Source organism: Sphaerodactylus townsendi, linkage group LG01, assembly GCF_021028975.2.
Source record: "Sphaerodactylus townsendi isolate TG3544 linkage group LG01, MPM_Stown_v2.3, whole genome shotgun sequence".
In the NCBI taxonomy this organism is placed as follows: Eukaryota; Metazoa; Chordata; class Lepidosauria; order Squamata; family Sphaerodactylidae; genus Sphaerodactylus; species Sphaerodactylus townsendi.
This window is the reverse complement of record NC_059425.1, coordinates 5,885,908-5,906,647: the sequence shown is the minus strand read 5'-3', so window position 1 is coordinate 5,906,647 and position 20,740 is coordinate 5,885,908.

The window sequence follows — 20,740 nt, the reverse complement described above, 5'->3', positions numbered from 1 at the left end:
CCCCCCCACTGTGAATGGGTCAAGAAAACGCTTCAAGGGCTCTTAGATGTACAACTGCTGAATGTCAAAAGCACAGACGTATTTATTACACATTAAAATTATCTGCACATATAAAAGGCCCACCATAGCTTGCCTCATACATATAAAATAATGCTTACAATGCACAGAAGGAACCAATAGCGCGCTTTTTTGGTCGTAACAAAACAGATGCGCTTCGGCCAAACAGCCTTTCTCGGTGGTCAAAAGTAGTCCATTAATGCCGCGTGCAGCTTCTGGGCCACGAATAGCCGTTATAAAGCTTTTTTAAATGGTTGAGACCAGTTGCTGAAGAGTTGCTTAGAGTCCGTGCAGAGTTATTTCCTCTTCAAAAGTGTGAGGCAGCGGGCCAATCATGCTCTCTTGCAGCAAAACCTTCTAATGCCTTCGTCATAGAGCAAGTGGATTCAGTCTGGAGCAAATGGATTCAAATGGATTCTGGCAAGAAACTCCCCTCCCCGTGGCATGGCTCTGAAGATGCCAGCCGTAGGGGCAGGGGAAATATGAGCAGCAAAGACTACCAGGCCACGGCCACGTGGCCCAGGACACCCACAAAAGCCAGCTACACGTCAGGCTTTGCATTTGTCCCCGCAGGAGCAGATCTTGTCTCCCGGAGTTCCAGCAAGACAGGACGGCTGTAGCCCCAGTTCCCAGAATGGCCCCTGCCTGGCCGAAGTGCCAGAGGGCTGCCTGGGGGGGAGCAAGAAGGGCGTCCGCTTTGGGGCTGGCAGCCATTGAGAGAGGGGTCCTGAGCAGGAATCTGTTGTGATCCCATCGCATGCTGTGGGGCGGGATAGGAGGGTGGGCTGGGCTCGCCCCCATTTGCACCAGTGCAAAGCTGGACGGGCAGGAGAAAGACGCCGCCGCTTGCCTGGAGATGCTTCGTGGGCTGCCAGAGCTCCCGACCCTTGAAGACCGTTCTGGAGAGAAGCGGAGTTGAAGGACAGCAGCTCATCCCAAACCCTGAGGCAGGCTGGTCTGTGGCTGCTCTAGGGCTGCCGCTCACTTACTGGAGGGCTCCTGCCAGGCCTCTGCCAACGACCACTAAAGCACCCACCGGGAAGACAATTGGGCAGCAGCAGCAGCAGCGGTGGGGGTGGGGGCGGGGAGGGAGCAGGGCAAGAGAAGACAGGACTGTGAGACAAGCGTGGCCCGGCACTCACTGGAAAGTGCTGTCGCTTCCAACACCTCATGTTGAAGGGGGAGCAGGTTTGTTTTCTGCTGCTCCAGTGGCGAACCTACGGGACGGGTGCCGGAGGTGGCACTCAGAGCCCTCTGTGGGCACGCGCAGAGTCTCCCACACACACACACATCTAGGCTGGCCTGGGCCACTGGGCTCAATTATTAGCATTAAACCTAAGAGCTAGTTTTGGGGAAGCAGTGTAGGTAACCCTGGTAAGTGCTGTTAAACCCCACTGATTTTCATGCGAAGAACTAAAGCGTGATCCTTTACCTGGCAGTAAGCTCGGTTGCTGGAAATGGGGCTTGCTTCTGAGTAAACCCTCCTAGGGTCATGATTCACCTGTAGGAAGAGTTCCACAGTTGCTTCAAAGCAAAGCCACCGACTACCACCATGCTTACTCCCGACTAACGCACGCCTCAGAGCCAACCGTTTTTTCTAAACTAAAACCTCAGCATTCAGGTTAAATTGCCTTGTTGGCCCTTTGTGATAAATAAGTGGGTTTTGGGTTGCAATTTGGGCCCTCGGTCTCGAAAAGGTTCGCCGTCCCTGGACTAGGACAAGGAGCAATGGGTCCAAACTGTGGGGAAAGAGATTCCTCCTAAACGTTCCTTTCAAGGAGGGCTGTTTGACGGGGGGGGGGGGGATGGGGGGGATGACACTCTGTTGCCTCGGCTGGTGGCGGAGTCTCCCTCTCTCTCCCTCTCTTTTAAACAGATGGCCATTTGAAAAGGGGTGTGTGTGTGGAGGCCCAGACAGCCTCTGCTACTTCGTGGGTGAAAACTGGCAAAATCTAAAAGGATGTGGGATTTCCATACTGGTCACTGTTACTTCTGGGTGGTGGGTGACTGCATCCGGCCTCCAGAGCCCGGCAGCATGGATTAGTCAGCCCCCCCCCCCATTTCTTTGAAGGTTCGGGCAGAGGGCCAAGAAACCACTGAAGGGCACCCAGTTCCTCTAGAACGGCTGCCAGGTCAGGGTACCCCAGGAGACCCCCCCCCCCTCAATTCTACTGGCACGATATCCCGGCCATAAACGTGCCCCTGAGGGCAGGGAATCGCTCTCTCTGCTTAACCCAGAATAAATCAGCGTTCCCACAGAGGAGGAGGAGTCCGGGGTCCAGCAGCCTCGTGGCAACACCAACAAAAGCGGCCCTTCACCGGGGTGTGAGTTTTTCTCGGCTCGCCATAGATGCAGCCATGTAAATAGCCAGAGAAGCCGGGGGGGGGGGGCATGCAGTGGGAGGGCGGAGTCACCGGCAGGCCACCACTGGGGCTCGGAGCATCCCCCCCAATCCCTCCGGGGCTGCCTGCTTGCAGCAGAGCATCGCTTCTCCCCGGGCCTGAATCCCACATCCTGGGCGCAGAGGGACTGCCTCCTCGCGAGCAGGAAGATGCGGAGGCTGCGAGGAGGAGCACCAGAAGGGGCAGAAGGAGGGGGCGCCGTGGGTCAGAGAGAGCCCCTGGGGACCCCCAGCCCTGGCTTGAAACAGAAGAGTCTGCCTGAGCCCAGGTGGCCCCCCTGGGGTGTCTCCTGGGTGACCTTGGGCTAGTCACAGCTTCTCAGAGCTCTCTCAGTCCCACCCACCTCACAGGGTGTTTGTTGTGAGGGGGGAAGGGCAAGGAGATTGTCAGCCCCTGTGAGTCTCCTGCAGGAGAGAAAGGGGGGATATAAATCCAAACTCCTCCTCCTCCTCCTCCTCCTCCTCCTCCTTCTTCTTCTTCTTCTTCTTCTTCTTCTTCTTCTTCTTCTTCTTCTTCTTCTTCTTCTTCTTCTTCTTCTTCTTCTTCCTTGAGCGGGAGGGGCCCCGCTCCTCCGCCAGGCCAGGCAACAGCCCCTCGTTGTCCATAAAAGCACTTCTGCCTCACAGCAGCCTCACACAATTACTTGCAAACTCCTCCTCCTCAACACAAGAAGTTTGGTGCTGAGCTCCGGCTCCAAGTCCTTCAATTGCATTTGAGAACCACATCAGAAACGGGGCCTCAGCTGACAGGGAGTTGTTATCAACGGGATTAGGTTTGTGGATCCAGAGAGACACAGGAAGCATTCCCCCCCCCCCTCCCCTGCACACACCTTCATCTAATCAAAGGCTTATCAAATCCCCGGTAATCACATCTGCGGGGGGGCGGGGGGGTCGGATTGGCAGCTCTCATTAGGCTGCCCCGTGTCAGGCACAGAGCCGACTATAATGGAACTGAATTGATGCCATCTGGGTAATAAATGGGTTGCCATTCTGCCTTAGCTGCTGGCAACCCACGGCGACAACACAAGGGACAAGAGGCAGGACAGCCCGGGGGCAGCCTTGTGCTTGGATGAAGAGCAGCCCTCTCCCCGGCTGGCTCCTTGGCAGGGCTGGTGGGTGGAGGGCGAGCTCGCAGGAAGCCTGTCTCAGAGGGCGGCTGCCTGGGTCTGCAACAGAGCACACAGCCACATTTGGTTCCAGAACATGGGCTGCCACCGAGAGGAGGGGGGGGGGCCGTTCCTGTTGGCGGCAGAGGAGAGGACGTGCGGCCACCACGGCTGTGAACCAGCTGGACCTTGGGAAAAGGGATTTATTTTATTTATTTATTTCATTTATATACCGCCCTCCCCTTGAGGCAGTCTCAGTGGATGATGGACTTTTACTCCCAAGAATGTTTCCCTGCGTTTGTCTCCATCTTTTGCTACCTTCAGGTTTCTGGCAGGTGCCATTTGTTCCCTTCAGCCAGAGCAGAAAACCGGGGTCTGGTCTGGCGTGTAACTCAGACAACAGCCGTTGCCCTCTGCCCACTGGCCAAAATCCAAAACACTTAAATTAACCGTACAGGTGATTTTAATGTGGAAAAGTGCAAAGTGCCAGACCAACCTAGGAAAACAATACAGAGAACAGAACAGAACAAGCGCCGCCCTTGAGAGACAATAGTCAGTTCCTATGGACAATACCTAATATTACCTAATTCCTATGAATTGCACTTTTCCCCATTAAAATCACCTGTACAGTTAATTTAAGTGTTTTGGATTTTGGCCAGTGGGCAGAGGGCAGCAGCTGTTGTCTGGGTCCTTGGCGTTGCCCACATTGTTGTGCTTGTATCTGGCATGTGATGGACAGAGTTCCCCTTCCCTGTGTCCTAATTGTCTCATGAAATCATCATAACTTGACACAATTGCCTAATTCTTTTGACATTCATGCCCTTGTGATTCAAATGGGTCCTTCTGGGTTTCTGAAACCTCAAAGAGCCAAACCCGGGGGGGGGGGGGCGGCATGGCTGCTCTTTGCCTCTTCGCCCTTCTCCCCGGGTAATTCAATAATCTTCCCTGGCCGCCCCTCCCCATCAACAGCCACGGGCTGCAATATCCTCCCCCCCCCCCACTCAGCTATCAGCTTTGATGGGGCTCAAGGGGGCCCCTCCCTCCAGCTTCCATTTGACACGCCCTTTGGGCAGGACTCGGTGCTTGTGGTGCCATCAGTCAATACCACAGGCATGAAGAGAGGCTGCCTGAAATTGAAACCCAGCCCCCCCCCAGCCCCCGTTCCCAGCCCCATGGGTGGGGGAGGGGGAGGCTGGGGTGGGAAAGAAGCCCTCTGCCAGTCCTGGTTGCCGTGCCCGAGGCCGAGTGCCGGTGTCAGCCGCAGCTGGTTCCCATGAGACGCATCGAGTATCTGGCCTCGTTCAGGCTGCCCTGGATGCTCCTCCCAGAACAAAAGCACCATGAAGCGGTTTTTGTAAATGCAACTGCAGGAGAGACACCTCTGACGTCCACACAACACACACACACACACACACACACACTGTGGGGATACCTGAGAGACGAGGGATGCCGCTGTCCTCGGCCTAGTTCTTTGCACCAAACAACCACCCCGCTGAAGGATTTTCATCTTTACTTATTCATAATGTGCTTTCTAGACTGGCTCTGGTGCTTGAGAACAACAAACTGCCAGATGAAAACATGCAACAACAATACATTATAAAAGTGACCATAAGACCAACTCCTCTCTAACGAAGGGGAGTGAATTAAAGGAAGAGGGGAAGGGAGGGGGGAACAGAGGAAACTCAGGACAGGGAAAGAGCAAAGGGGGAAACAGAGACCAATTATGATGGGAGGCCATTGCTGCCCTCAACCGTGGGCCGGGCAGAGCAACTCTGTCTTGCAGGCCCTGTGGAACTGTGATAGGTCTCACGGGGCCCACAGGTCTCATTGGACAGAGTGACTCAACAGGCTGGAGCCAGGGCCAAGAAGGCGTGGGCCTGGTTGAGGACAGCCAGGTATCTTTTGGGTCAGGGATCACCCACAAGCGGTTTACAGAGTTCCATTTCCCTGCCTAATTGTGTTGACAGTCAAGCCCTTGTGATTCAAATGGGTCCTTCTGGGTTTCTGAAACCTCAAAGAGCCAAACTGAGGGGGGGGGGGGCGGCTGGGCCGGCATGGGGGTGTTCTCGGAGAAGTGGTCTTGCAGGTACGAAGGTCGCAGACAGCTCAGGGCTTTGAAGGCTAGCACCAGAACCTCGAACCTGACCCAGTCCTGCTCTGGTAACCCCTCCCAATTTGGTGTCGCCTGCAGATTTGATTAGCCTGCCCTCTATTCTATCATCCAAGTCATCGATAGAAAGATTGAACAGCAGAACCCTGTGGCACCCCACTAGTCACTTCTCTCCAGGATGAAGATGAGCCATTGATGAGCACTCTTTGTGTTCGGCCAGTCAACCAACTACAAATCCACCCAACGGTTGCATTGTCCAGCCCACATTTTACTAGCTTGCTTGCAAAAACATCATGGGGCACCTTGTCAAAGACCTTACTAAAACCAAGGGATGCTACGTCCACAGCGTTCCCTCCATCTATGTCAGGATCTGTGCCATGGGGGTTGGGATATTCTTGGGAGTGTGCCGTGTTGCTCTGTTGTGCTTTGCTGCTCTGTTCTGTTCCTCACAGGTGCCTCACCTGCCTCTGTCACCTTGGCGGTCTGGAGAACTGTTTCAGTGAAATGTAGTCTGTTTAACTTCACTGTTGCACATTATCCACTGTTCTGAGGGGTTAGCTCAGAACAGGCTTTTGCCTTCTACCTGTCATGAGCAATAAAATCTTTGGACCTTCAAGTGTTTCGTTGTCTATGAGGGAGTTCGGACATTCTACCAACCTGGTCACTCTATCAAAGCAAAAGATAAGATTACTCTGGCATGTTTTTGAGAAACCCATATTGAGAAACCCATAGTGATCAGAGTATTCCTTTCTAAGTGCTGACAGACTTTTTAATGATCTGCTCTAGAATCTTTCCAGGTATTGATGTCAGGCTGCCTGGGTGGTAATTGTTTTCCCCCCTTTTTGAAGATGGGGACAAGTGGTTCTGAGATTACTTCTGCCAGTTCTTTTAATACCCTGAGATGTAGCTCATCAGGGCTGGAGATCCGAATTCATTTAAAGAAACCAGGTATTCCTCTACTACTTCTTTGCTGAATTTCCCCTACTGCATCTCCTGTTCCATTTTCCTCTGGGTGACATTGTTTTCCCTTTGGAAAAAGACTGAGGCAAAGAAAGTGTTGAGTATTTTTGCCTTTTCTCCTTCCCCTGTTAGCATTTTGCAATCTTCTCCACACAGTGACCCTAACATATCCTCCCCCCACCCCCGGCCCCCGTTGCTAAGGACACAACCCAAAAAAGCCTTTTTATTGTTTTTAACCTCTCTGGCGAGCCCGAGATCACTCTGAGCTTCAGCTTTTCTGAATTCCTCCCTACATTTCCTAGCTATTTGTTTGAATTCCTCTTTGGTGATTTCCCCCCTTTATCTGTCTTCATGAGATGCAGTGATGCACACACAGTGATGTCAACATCCCCAGCTTCCCAAGTCTCTCCTCATACAGCATGGAATCCAGACCTTTTATCATTTTGGTGGCTCTTCTCTGGACACGCTCCAACTTATAAATATCCTTATAATATCCTTAACAGACCAGGTGCTCGGGAGCAACAGCCGCAGAGGGCCATTGCTTTCACATCCTACATGTGAACTCCCAAGGGCACCTGGTGGGCCACTGCGAGTAGCAGAGAGCTGGACTAGATGGACTCTGGTCTGATCCAGCTGGCTTGTTCTTATGTTCTTATGTTCTTATGTTCTTATCCTTCCTGAACTGTGGTGCCCAGAACAGACACAGTATTCGAGGTGAGGTCTGACCAATGCAGGATGGAGAGGTACTATAACGTCCCTCGATCTAGACACTATACTCTTATTGATGCAGCCCAGAATTGCATTGGCTTTCTTGACTGCTGCATCACACTGCTGACTCATGCTCAGTTTGTGTTCTACCCAGACTCTCTTATCCTTTCACCTTTACTGTTGTCAAGCCAGGTGTCACCCATCCTATCTCGGTGCATCTCATTTTTTTTCTGCCTAAATGTAGCATCTTACATTTATCTCTCTTGAAATTCATGTTGTTAATTTTGGCCCAGCTCTCTAATCTTTCCAGGTAATTTTGAATTCTGACCCTGTCCTCCACTGTATTAGCTACCCCTCTGAGTTTGATGCAGCCTGCAAATTTGATTAGCATGCCCTCTATTACATCATCCAAGTCATTGATAAAAATATTGAATAGTCCTGGGCCCAGGACAGAACCCTGTGGGACCCCACTAGTCACTTCTCTCCAGGAGGAAGAGGAACCCTGTGGGTTCTGTCAGTCAACCAATTACCAATCCATCTAACAGTAGCCTTGTCCAGCCCACATTTCACTAGCTTACTTCCAAGGATGCCATGAATGTTAGGTCTCAAACCTTAAGCCAATAAATGGACTCTGCATTGTTGATCAGTGGCGTTTATTGATTTGGCATTGAAGCTGCTGCTGCTGCTGCTGCTGCTTCTTCTTCTTCTTCTTCTTCTTCTTCTTCTTCTTCTTCTTCTTCTTCTTCTTCTTCTTCTTCTTCTTCTTCTTCTTCTTCTTCTTCTTCTTCTTCTTCTTCTTCTTCTTCTTCTTCGTTGGAAAAGAGCTTATTTCCTAGCCTCACCACTGTCATATCGTGTGATGGGTTGAAGGTTGGAAGAACGCAAAAAAGAACGCAAAAGTTTTTGCATGCTGTGTGGTGACATTTTGATTGGTCCTGACGGAAGCTGTTGCCTGAGCCTTGTCTTGGGAGTGTGGTTGTGGACCAGCACGGCTACTTGCAACCTCTCTCTCCTTCACAGCAAGGCAGGCCCCTGGCCCTGGCCCTGACTCCGGTGATGGTTAGGGTCAGGCCAGTTTGCAGGTTCAGTGTGAGAGGAGGCGGGTGGCATGAGGGGCCAAGAGCCACCGAAAGCACCTGTGAGAACGAGCGTGCAGCTGCAGTCTGGCCGCCTAGCCGCACTTCACTGCCTCCCCCTCTCAGGCTCTCTCGGCAACTCCGGCTGCGAGCCAGCGCCTTCCTTCCCCACCTGCGCCAGCGCCTCCATCAAGAACCGGCCTTCCACTCAGTCTTGGTCTCACAGGGGACCTTCACACTGCGGGCCAAAGAAACTCGTCCGCCTGGATGAGGAGGTCAGCTGCTTGTTTAATAGCCACACATTAAGTCCATCTCAGGCCAGCCATTCCAGAGAGAGAGGCCCGGCTGGCCCAAGGACTTCGCTACCCTCAGCAGCACAGTTCACCCCCCGCCCATGGAGTTGACTGTTTGCCCTCCCCCAGCACTATGGTGAGAAACAGCTGACCACTCACCCACTCACAGGGATAGGCAGCCATTCCCAGGAGCCAAGGACTTTGCGGGAGACACAGCCCAGCCTCCCCCACAGAAGGAGACAGCATGCTTTGTACTGCCCCTCCTTGGGGCTGGGGGGCACCTCCCGAGGCTGTCTTGTGCTAGGGCAGACCTCAGTGCTGCAGGCAGGGTGGGGGACCCCACAGAATCTAGATGACTGATTTCATCAGAGAGGAGGTGAAGTTCACAGAAGCCCCCTCGGCCCAGTGACAGCCAATTTTTACGTGGAACGTTTTGAGAGACAAGCCCTTGAAGCAGCACCCAGAAATCCCACAACCTGGTTCTGATTTGTGGATGATACTTTTACAATCTGCAGCCACAGCAAGGAAGAACTGCTGAATTTCCTGGACCACCTTAACGGCATCCCTAACCCAAACATCCAATTTACCACGGAAGCTGAAAAAGAAGGGAAACGGCCTTTCTTAGATGTCTTCGTCTTTCACAGACCCAACCATCAACTGGGCCAGACAGCACACAGAAAACCAACACAGCCAGACCGGTATCTACATAAAAACTCCAACCACCACTCACAACACAAAAGGGGCATAATCAAAACTCTGACAGATCGTGCAAAATGAATCTGCAGGCAAATGGCTCCTCCACAACTAAGGTGACCAGACGTCCTGCTTTTGGTGGGACAGTCCCGCCTTAAACCAATTTGTCCCACGTCCCGCGGGGTTTTTTTAACTGTCCTGATTTTTGGAAGGCTGCTGCACTGCCTTCTGGGGCGCTCCCCTTTTCCCGCCCTGTCACAGGGCAGGAAACCGGGGAGTGCCCCAAAAGGCAGTGCGCTCCTGCGGCCGCGCGCGTGTGCACGCGCGCCCTGGTCCTGGTTTTAAAAGGTGACAATCTGGCCACCTTATCCACAACAGAAATCAGAAGAGCTTTAAGACCAAGAGAAGCCCAGACTGGTCGCCTGTGAAGACTTTTCAGTATTGGGGGCGGCCAGTGATTGCCACACGCCTCACTGAGCACCCGGGAGCCTGAACAGCTGAACTTTCCATACATTCTTATTATTCATTTGTTTTTTTTAAACATGTTCCTGTGACCTTTCAACCACAAGGCAGCAAGCAAAACCAGCTTTAAATAACTTGAATAAAATGATTCAATTAAAACACGCAAACAAACGATTCTGGACTGTTCTTCTCGGACATTTGCCAGATGAAACGAAAAGTCTTCACCTGCTAGCAACAGACACCAATGGCGGGAGGCCGGCCAATCTTCCCTTTGGGGTGGGGGGAGTTTTGGTGCCACAACAGAGAAGGGCCTTCTCCTGGGCGGTTCCCTTTTCACGCAGCTTCTGAGGGCCACCCAAAGGGAAGGGCTGCTCTCCTGGCTGTAGCTCTTTGGCCTTTGCGTTTTGCAGCAAGGTGGCCACAAGCCAACCACGAGCTCTCAGTGCAGGGCCCCCGGCCTCCCATGAACTGGACAGGCTCTGACCACTATCGAGGCCGCCTGGCATTTCCACCTCTCTGCCCCTCATGGAAGCACTGACGCTCAGTTACCAGGACGGGTGGAGAGCATCCACGAGCCGCCTCCTCCTCCTCCTCCTCCTGCTCCTCCTCATAAATAAGCCTGTTGGCAATTCATGCAATATTCATAGAGGCAATAAACATTGCTACTCCAGAGGCGCCTTTAATATCTTTTAGCAGCCCCCACCCCCATTAAATAGCTTTGCTTACTTTGAACGAATGGCTGGCTTGGCGAGGTGCTTTTATTAATGAAGTCACACGGGCACGGCACGTTGGAGCCACGGAGATCCAGGAAGGGCAGGAAGGGCGGAGCCAGGCCACAGGTGTGGGGGCAGCTCGGTACCTGGACTCATCCTGGCTTCAAAGGAAATGAGCAGGAGGAGGGAGGGGTTGCTTTCAAATATATGTGCTCTGCTGAGTCCCCCCGGGCATCAAGACAACTACCAAAAATGGCTCATAAAACAACTCAATTACATTAAAATAAGAAGCTGCCCCCAGAGGCGTAGGGGGGAATGGCACCTGGGGCAACACCTCCCCCTCAGCCCCACTTACCTTAGCCAGTGGGAGCCTGCTGTGGGTCACCCCTCGACCTGGCCCCACCAGGCTGCTCCTTCGAGGCGGGCGGAAGGGAGGGGTGTGGGGGCAATTCATGACCTTCCGAAGCTGCCATCTTATCCAGGGGACCCGATCCCTGTCAACTGGGGGGCAATCCCCACGGGGAGGGGGAGGGGAGTCTTTGGCGTCAAAAGGTTGGGGGTTGTGGTCTATAGTTTTGTAGTTCCTTCAGTCAATCCTCTTTGTTAGTTGTGGTTTGTAGTTTTTGTAGTTAAATGCTGTAGTCTATCCCTTTTGAAAATTTTGTAGTTTTTTCTAGCCTAGGTAGTAGTTAGTTTGTAGGCTTAGAGTAGCTGTTTTGATTGTAGTAGCCTTTAGTAGCTGCCCTTACATGATCTACTGTGGATCCCACAGGGGATAGTGTTGTTTTTTGCTAGAGCTAGTAGGTGAGTTAGTGGGGGTAGGTGGGGAGGGGTGGTTGTTCATGGTGTTATGTTGTTAAGCTATTATGTTTTAGATGTTATAATCTGTTATTTTTGATATTTGATGTTTGAGATTTATGTTTATTGATGTTGTTGTTTGCTGTTTCGATATTTGTTGTTTGATATTTGCTGTTGACATTTGATTCGTTTTTGATGTTATTTTCTTGTTCGTTGCCCTGAGCCCAAGGGGGGGGGGTATAAACCAAATAAATGAAATGACGGGTAATTCCAGGGAATCTCCGGATTGGAAGTCCGGAGGCTGAATCCCATCATTTCGGTGCAGTGGCCCAGAAGGCTCCGGCATCCCCAGTCTGCCTTTTGCAGCCGGCCCGGAGTTCAGCGGAAAACGGCTTGTTTTTAGAATTTAGCTTTTTATGCTGTTTTGCATGTTCTGCTGGTTTAGTCGCGAGCTGCCTGCAGTGTAGATGCTGGGAAAGGCAGCATAGAAATTAAATGCATTTAGTTGAACATGTTAGGTATTTAGTTATGGGTTTAGTTCTGTAGGAGGGGGTGGGGTGGGCACCCCCGTGCCTGGAGGGCTCTTCACTCCCTTTTTAGGGGATGGGAACTCGGTCATTTCCTGGTGGAGCTGTAAGGGTTAATGCCTTCCTCTCCTGCGGGTCCCACATCAATATCTCGCGCTCAGTGGCTTTTCATATGCATCCCTCCCGCCCCCATAAGACTAATGTACTCAGTGTGGAGGCCGAGATGAAATTATTAATGCCTCCCAATATGATAGGTGGGGGAAAGTTATCGATTGTCATGTCAGAGGAGTCGATAAAAATTCCTGAGGGAGGGTGGGGAGGTCAGTCGTCCGGGAGGGCCCAGGAGGGCCCAGGAAGATCCTGGCGGTTGTTTCCATTTCAGAGTTTTCCCACTCAGCTTGTCTCCTGAGGAGGAGGAGGAGGAGGAGGAGGAGGAGGAGGCCTCTCAGCTGCCCCAGGAAGGCCTTTCTCTGCCCAGCAGGGGCCTTTGGGTCTGGCCACGGTCTTTGCAGTGCAGCCCTGAGGACCAGGAGAGGGTCTCTCTGCCTGTCTGTGTAGGAAGATCAACAAACTACACACAAACACACACACACACACACACAGACGTGAGCACAGCAGTGTTCTGTCAAGGGGAGGGGGTGGCACACCAGCAGCCGTCCCACTAATGTGCTTCTTGGCAAGCGGGGTGGGTGGGGGGGAGGGAGGGAGGGAGGGGAAAAGGGGCTCTTCGCTTCCAGGGTGACAGGCAGGGGAGGGCCCTCTCCACTCGGCCTGGCCCCAGCTGCCCAGTCTCACCTGTGCTTCGAGGGGGCCCCCCCAGCCCCCGCCCACCCACCCACCCAAAGCTGAAGGCGACGGCCTGCCTGCTTGAGCACCGAGAGCAAGGAAAGACCTGGAAGGGCCGGCGGCAGCTGGAGGGGGAATCCACTCGGTGGTGGCTCCCTCCCTCGGGGCAGATGATGGGGGAGCTGCGCAGGAGCGTCCGCCGTGGTCTTCATGCGCAGCAAGTGTGCATCTGAGTGGAGCATTCTTGGGAAATGTCCCCCTGGGCACGCTCGACCCCTCGTAAAGCGGGAGCTCACAAAGCCGAGAGAGAGAGAGCAGTCTCCTTGCCCCATGCGGGGGGGGGGCCGGCCGGCCGGAAGAACCCACTTCCTCCCCCCCAAAAAAAATCCATCGCGGTTCTGCGTCCCCAAAAGAGCTCCTGCCGGCTTCTCCGGGGTAATTGTAACTAATGACAGCGGGGAGCTGATGGCTTCCAAAGGATCTCTGGCGAGAGGCTGGGAGGGGAGGTCAGGCTGGGATGTGAAAATCATTATCAGCATTTAGAGTTATTAGTGTAAGGAAAAGAGGCAATTAATGTCGGCTTGACATCCACTGAGGGCAGCGGGAAATAGCTCTCCGCTGGCTGGCTGGCTAGTGCTGTATCTGCGGCAATGTGGCCGGCTGGCCTCTGTGGGGCCGGGCCTCCTCAGGTGGAGACGGGAGCAGCAGCTGGAGCCACACCTTCCAGCCCCCTTCCAGGCACCACACCTGGCCATCATCAGGCACGCGACAGGAGTCTGGAGGACACGAGCAGCCACGGCAACTGTGGCCCTTCCCAGCCGGAGGGTGCCTGAGCTCCACCACTCCAGGCCTCTCCACCTCAGCCTTTCCCCAGAAGGCGGCACGACCTCACCTCGACCCTGCTGAGCACCCGTGAAACGTCTTGCAGACCCTTTGGGCTTTTCTTGGTCTGCACAGCGCAGTGGGGGGGGGGGGGAGCATTCCGGGGCAAAACAGTTCTCCCTTCCCAATTCTTCCAGGATGTGCAGTTCGCCAGGGGCGTAATGAGGCAGCCCTGGGCAAACTGTAGCCCTGGGCAAAACCTGAGTTGGATGCCCCCCCCCCATGGGCGGCCACTGCACCATGACCAAAAATGTTTTTGCACCAGGACATTGTTGCCTGCAGGGGGTGCATTTTTAGACATATCAGCACCAAAATTTCAGCATGTCATCAGGAGACTGTCCTTATGCTACTCCCCAAGTTTGGTGAGGTTTGGTTTAGGGAGTCCAAAGTTATGGACTCCCAAAGGGGGTGCCCCATCCCCCATTGTTTCAAATGGGAGCTAATAGGAGATGGGGGCTACAGTTTTGAGGATCCATAACTTTGACACCCCCCCCGAACCAAACTGCACCAAACTTGGGGGGTGCCATCATCTCCAGGTGATACCCTGAAATTTTGGTGCCAATACATCCAAAAATGCGCCCCCTGCAGGAACATCCTAGAAATTTGCCCAAGAATCTTTGTTCTGCATTGAGTTTTCTGCATTGCTGTCAATGGGGGTTGCAGGCTGGGGGGGGGGGCACATTTCTGAAGGCACAGTCTCAAAACTTTCAGGGTCTCATCAGGAGACTGCCCTAATGATAGCCCCCAGGTTTGGTGCAGTTTGGTTCAGGGGGGCCAAAGTTATGGACCCTCAAAACTGTAGCCCCCATCTCCTATTAGCTCCCATTGGAAACAATGGGGGATGGGGCACCCCCTTTGGGAGTCCATAACTTTGGACTCCTTGAACCAAACCTCACCAAACTTGGGGGGTAGCATAAGGACAGTCTCCTGATGATACACTGAAATTTTGGTGCCGCTAGCCTGAAAACCGCGCCCCCTGCAGGCCAAAAATGGAAAACCACTAAAATACCCAAAAACGAACCCAGCATTTTGATGACCCCCCACAAGGTGATACCCTGGGCAGCTGCCCACCTTGCCCAATGGGCATTACGCCAGTGCAGTTCGCGCCCACCGTTTTCTGCCACTTCGCGTTTCTCTTCACGCCCCACCTACCTCACAGGGTGTTCGTTGTGAGGGGGGGAAGGGTAAGGAGATTGTAAGCCCCTTTGAGTCTCCTGCAGGAGAGAAAGGGGGGATATAAATCCAAACTCTTCTTCTTCGTCTTCTTCTCTTTGCCACCCGCTTTTTGCAGAAGGTTCCCACAGATGTTTGCTCTGCTTGCGGGTCATCCGCCCGCTGTTTCCATTTGTAAAGCACATGAATGAAATTAGTCCTCATGGCTGGTTCCACGCATGTGTCATTTTCCTTTCTGTTGTTGTTGTTTTCAATGAGGAGTCTTTGAAGCTACGAAAACTTGACATGAGTTTTCATACCAAGTCTTTGTAACTTTGAAACCATCTCATTGAAAGGGGAAAAAAAGAAGGGAAAATGACATGTGCAGAATCAGCAGTGAAAACTAACATCATTCATGTGCTTCACAAACAGAAATGGCGAACGGACGACTCACGAGCGAAGCAAAGGTCTGTGGGAACCGCCTGCAAAGGGTGGGCAGCACGGAGAGTCACAGGAAACATTTTCAGAACAACTTTAGGAGAAAAGTTGATAGTTTAGTGTTTTCGGAAAAGTCTATGTTGAGCAAAAATAAAAGGTCTTCCCAATATTTTTTTTGGGGGGGGGATTCCACCCCAAAACCCTTTTCTTAAATGTGCTGAAGATGTTTTATTTGTGTTGTGCGGAAAAGGCCAGTGTGTGTGTGTGTGTCAAGTGTCATCAAGTTGCTTCTGACCTGGGGGGCCGTATGAATTAATGTCCTCAACAACGCCCTGTTGCTGACGGCCTTGCTCAAGTCTGGCCAACTGAGGGCCTTTGTGGCTTCCTTTGTTGGAAGTGAAGGACTTTGTTACGCTGTTTCCTGCCTCAACCTACAGAGGGGGTTTTTACTAGAGAGCTAGTGGCTAGATAGGGACCTAGGGATTTGACACCTTTACTCTATCATGCTGGTTCTATCCCTTTGATGTTAGACTTATACTCTCAGGGACTTCCTTCCTTCCGGCTTCTTCCTTGACCCCTTCTCACCCACTTCTTCCTGCCATGCCTAGAGAGAGGATGGATGCTCCTCGCATCCATCTCCATCCAGCTAGATTAAGATAGCATAGTGACTCTATCTACCTACCTTTCTATCCAGAATGGAGTTCACTAATAAATACTTTTTATTAGATAAGAAACTATAACTGACTCCGACTTTCTTTTGTGTAAGCTTGCCGCACATTGGGATTCATCACGCACACGAGGTAAGGCTTCTGCTGTGTTCTAGCCACCCGTGCCGCTCTGCTAACTACGATAAAGAGATAATCTCCAACTACCAGGAGCTCTTATCCCAACAGGTTAATGGGCCCAGGATTTAAAAGCCCATATTTTTTTCTTTTTACTTTGGTGATTGAGATCCCAACCTTTGTTTTTTACCTGTGCGTGAAAGAGCTTGGCACTGACGGAGTTAAGTTTCTGCTAGTTTTTCCCAGAGGCTTAGAGAGTGCAGTCTCTAGGGATTTTTTGACAAACTTTTCTTTTGTACTGGCTTAACGACTTGAGCCATTGACTACAAAGATGACTTCTCTTCTCGATGGACGACTTCCTCTGATGATTTTGACGGAAGACTCGAGCTTTTCAGAGTGGCGAGCGAGATTGCGCGCTCTTCTGATCGCAGAAGACCTCATTCACGTTTTGGACGACACCCCACCAGGAAATGCTGCAACCGAGGCAGCAAAAACGGCTTGGAAGAAATCAAACTCTCGTGCCTGTGCTTTTATCATCTCAACCGTGAGTTCAGCCCCGCTTTCACACATAATTGATATGACTTCTGCTAAAGAGATGCTGGACACTTTAGCCAGACTGTACAATCGGGGAGGCTGGTCTAATGTCCATGTTTTAAAGCGCAGACTATATTTACTAAGGTACCAAGAAGGGACACCTTTCATGAATCACCTGCAAAAACTTCAGCAATGTTTCACTGCTCTTAAAAATGAACGCCAGGAAATGTCTGATCTAGATAAGCAGTCTGCATTATTTCTAACTCTACCAGAGACTTTTGCACCTCTCGTTGCCAATTTGGAACAGAGGGAAGGTTTAAAATTCTCTCAAGCTGTAGAAGAGATCAAAATGTATATTTCTCGTCAGGATGTAATGGCTGGAAATGCAGGGAAAAGTCAGCCCTCTCAGTCTTTGGAACATAATGCCTTTAAGGCATCCTTCCATTCTAAAACAAAAGGGCAGACCTTTAGAAATGCAAATGACCAGAGAGATGGCTATGGAGGAAGGGGAGCTCAACCCTTTAGAGGAAGGGGGGCCCAACCCGATGGAAGAGATCACGTGACCACCAGAGCCAGGGAAAGTTCCTTTGATGTGCAATTTGGCCACAGCAATAAAAATACCTATAGGCCATGCGGTCCCAACCAGGGATTCACCTCTAACAAAGAGATCATTTGTTACAAATGCCAACAGCCAGGTCACAAAGCGAATCGCTGTTTCAACAACAGCCAGCCACCAGGGGGAGACTCTTCGACTAAAAGATTCCCTAAGCAAGGACAATCTGAGCAAGCTTTTAAGAATCGAAATTTTTACACAGTGCAAATAAAAGGTGACAAAATGACTGTTTAATTGATAGTGGTGCCTCATGCAATGTCCTCAACAGATTAGACTTGTTTGTAGACCTGAGTAAAATCCCAGAACAAAGAATTTACATGGGAAATGATACGTATGTTCTCTCATCATATTCAGGGACTGCAGAGATCCCTTGTATATTGCCTGATAATGAAGTTGCTAATTTTACCATTGAAAATGCATATTATGCACCAGAGATGACCAATTCTTTGCTGTCAATAGCTGAAATGGAAAAGCAGAATTTTGAATTGAATTTTAAAATGGGAAATGTTATGTTACAAAGGAAGAGGAATTGTGTCTCATTGCATCTCAAATGAATGGACTGTACCACGTTAATCAATTGCCTGATGTTCCTATGAATGCAGAACAAGGTGAACTTGAACTTGAAAAATGCAATGATGATTTTCAAACCAATTTAGCAAAAGCCTGCAATCACAAAAATTGCTTGAGCATATGGCATCAACGCCTAGGCCACTGTGCAAATGATACAATCCTGAAAATGCATAAAGAAGCTTTGACTAAAGATATTGTTTTTTGAAAACTGTGAAACTAACTTTTCTTGTGATTCTTGTCTACAAGCTAAAGCTGTGAACACATCTTATCCTAAACAGAGTGAGAGAAAAACGAAGCAACCTCTGGATCTAGTGCACTCTGACATTTGTGGGCCACTTCCTGCAAACGATTGGTAAATTTAAATATTTTCTGACATTTATTGATGATTATTCTAGATATGTAACCACATTTCTTTTGAGAGAAAGATCTGAGACTTTGGACAGGTTTAAGGACTATGTCAGAATGGCGCAGAACAAGTTCCAGCGAAATATTCAAGTCCTACGGTGATGGTGCTGGAGAATACACATCCAGAGCGATGCAGGACTTCATGAAATCTGAAGGAATTCAACACCAGACCACGGTTCCATATTGCCCAGCTCAAAATGGCACTTCAGAAAGAGCTAATCGAAGTCTACTGACCAAGGTAAGGTGCATGCTCATTAATGCACACCTTCCTCAGCACTTCTGGGGAGAAGGAATCATGACAGCAACATACATACACAATAGGCTGTACACTAGAGCCACAGGCCTAACACCTTTTGAACTTTGGCAAGGTTACAAGCCATCAATGGCACACCTAAGAGTCTTTGGATGCAAAGCTTATGTATATATTTGCAAAGAAAAACGAAAGAGTAAGTTTGAACCAAGAGCCAAGAAAGCAATCTTCCTTGGATATTCTGCTCAATCAAAAGCTTATCGCTTGATGAACCCTGATACACATGAGATCATGATCAGCAGATCTGTTCAATTTGAGGAAAATGAAATGGCCATGTCTCCAGAGGGGGCACACAATGACCAGACCAAGCCCCGGCAAGACTGGCTGATGTATCCTGTTGCCAACGATGCACAGAGAGATGACAGCGCAGATTTAGATGACAACCAAGATGTATTTGATGAACCAGAAGAAATTCCAGATGTAGATGTTGAACCAGAGTACCTACCAGTACCAGCAGTTGCAGAGGGGGAAGAAATCCCAAGAGATGAGGTGAGACGATCAGAGCGTACAAACAAAGGAGTACCACCTGCAAGACTGGGACTTTCCTACCTCGCAAGACCAGCGTTAGATGAACCAAACCAATGGAAAGACTCTGATGAAATTTTTGATTCAACTGTCAACTTTACCACCATAAGAACTTTACTCAGCATAGCAGCTAGCAAGCAGATGCAAGTTCAACAGATAAAGATCAAATCCACATTTTTGAACAACGTGCTACTTCAAGCAGACTTTCAACAAAGTAAGGCTGACCAATGCCTTTATGTCAAGAACAGAAATGGAAAAAGGACTTATATTTTTGCTTTTAATGAAGAATTGCTTTTAGTCTATGATGACCAAGATGACTACAAAGGATTAATACAATATCTGAACCAACGACTTGAAATTAAGCGACTAGGAAATGTTGCACACTACTTAGGAATTCAAATAGAGAGAGAGAAAGACGGGAGTTTCCTTTTGAATCAACAACAGAAGATTACAGACCTAATCAACTTACTGGATCTACGCGATGCACATCCAGCTCCCATTCCCATACAAACGAGTTACATAAAGGAAGACAATTTCACTAAACAACTCTCTGATAACACTAAATATAAAGAAGCTCTAAATGAACTTTTGAGCATCAGTGCTCAAACCCGACCAGATATAAGTACAGCAGTCGGATTACTAAGCAGAAAGACTGCTTCACCAACAGTCAAGGACTGGAATGCACTGAAGACGCTTTCTAGATATCTGAAAGGAACCGCACATCTTAAACTGAAACTGCCAGCTACCAAAGATGCTACACTAATAGCTTATGTTGATGCAGATTGGGCCGGAGACTCAACTGACAGAGCATCTACCAATGGGCAGATCATTTTCTTTGGCAATGGTCCTATTAGTTGGTCTAGTACTAAACAAGACATAACAGCAGCATCTACCACAGAAGCAGAATATGTGTCTGCTGCTCACGTTTGTCACGAATTACAGTGGTTATGCCAACTCCTAAAGGATCTAGGCATAGACACACCACTTCCTATACCAGTGTATGAAGATAACCAAAGTTGCATTAAACTATCTAAACAAGAAGATGTGAAGAAGCGCACCAAGCACATTGATGTGAAGTACCACATAGTGAGAAGACTGCAAAAGAATGGCTTCATTCAACTGATCTACTGCCACACCACTGAGATGCTTGCAGACCTTTTCACTAAACCCCTACCGAGACCTGCTTTTGAGAAGTTTAGAAGCAAGATAAGCCTGACTACCTGAGTCAAGAAACATCGAGAGGGGGTGTTGGAAGTGAAGGACTTTGTTACGCTGTTTCCTGCCTCAACCTACAGAGGGGGGCTTTTTTACTAGAGAGCTAGTGGCTAGATAGGGACCTAGGGATTTGACACCTTTACTCTATCATGCTGGTTCTATCCCTTTGATGTTAGACTGATACTCTCAGGGACTTCCTTCCTTCCGGCTTCTTCCTTGACCCCTTCTCACCCACTTCTTCCTGCCATGCCTAGAGAGAGGATGGATGCTCCTCGCATCCATCTCCATCCAGCTAGATTAAGATAGCATAGTGACTCTATCTACCTACCTTTCTATCCAGAATGGAGTTCACTAATAAATACTCTTTTTATTAGATAAGAAACTATAACTGACTCCGACTTTCTTTTGTGTAAGCTTGCCGCACATTGGGATTCATCACGCACACGCACGCACACGAGGTAAGGGCTTCTGCTGTGTTCTAGCCACCCGTGCCGCTCTGCTAACTACGATAAAGAGATAATCTCCAACTACCAGGAGCTCTTATCCCAACACTTAACAGAGTCCACCCATTTCAGGTTGGGTCCTCCTCGCTTCTTGCTGCCTTCAACTTTTCCTAGCATGAT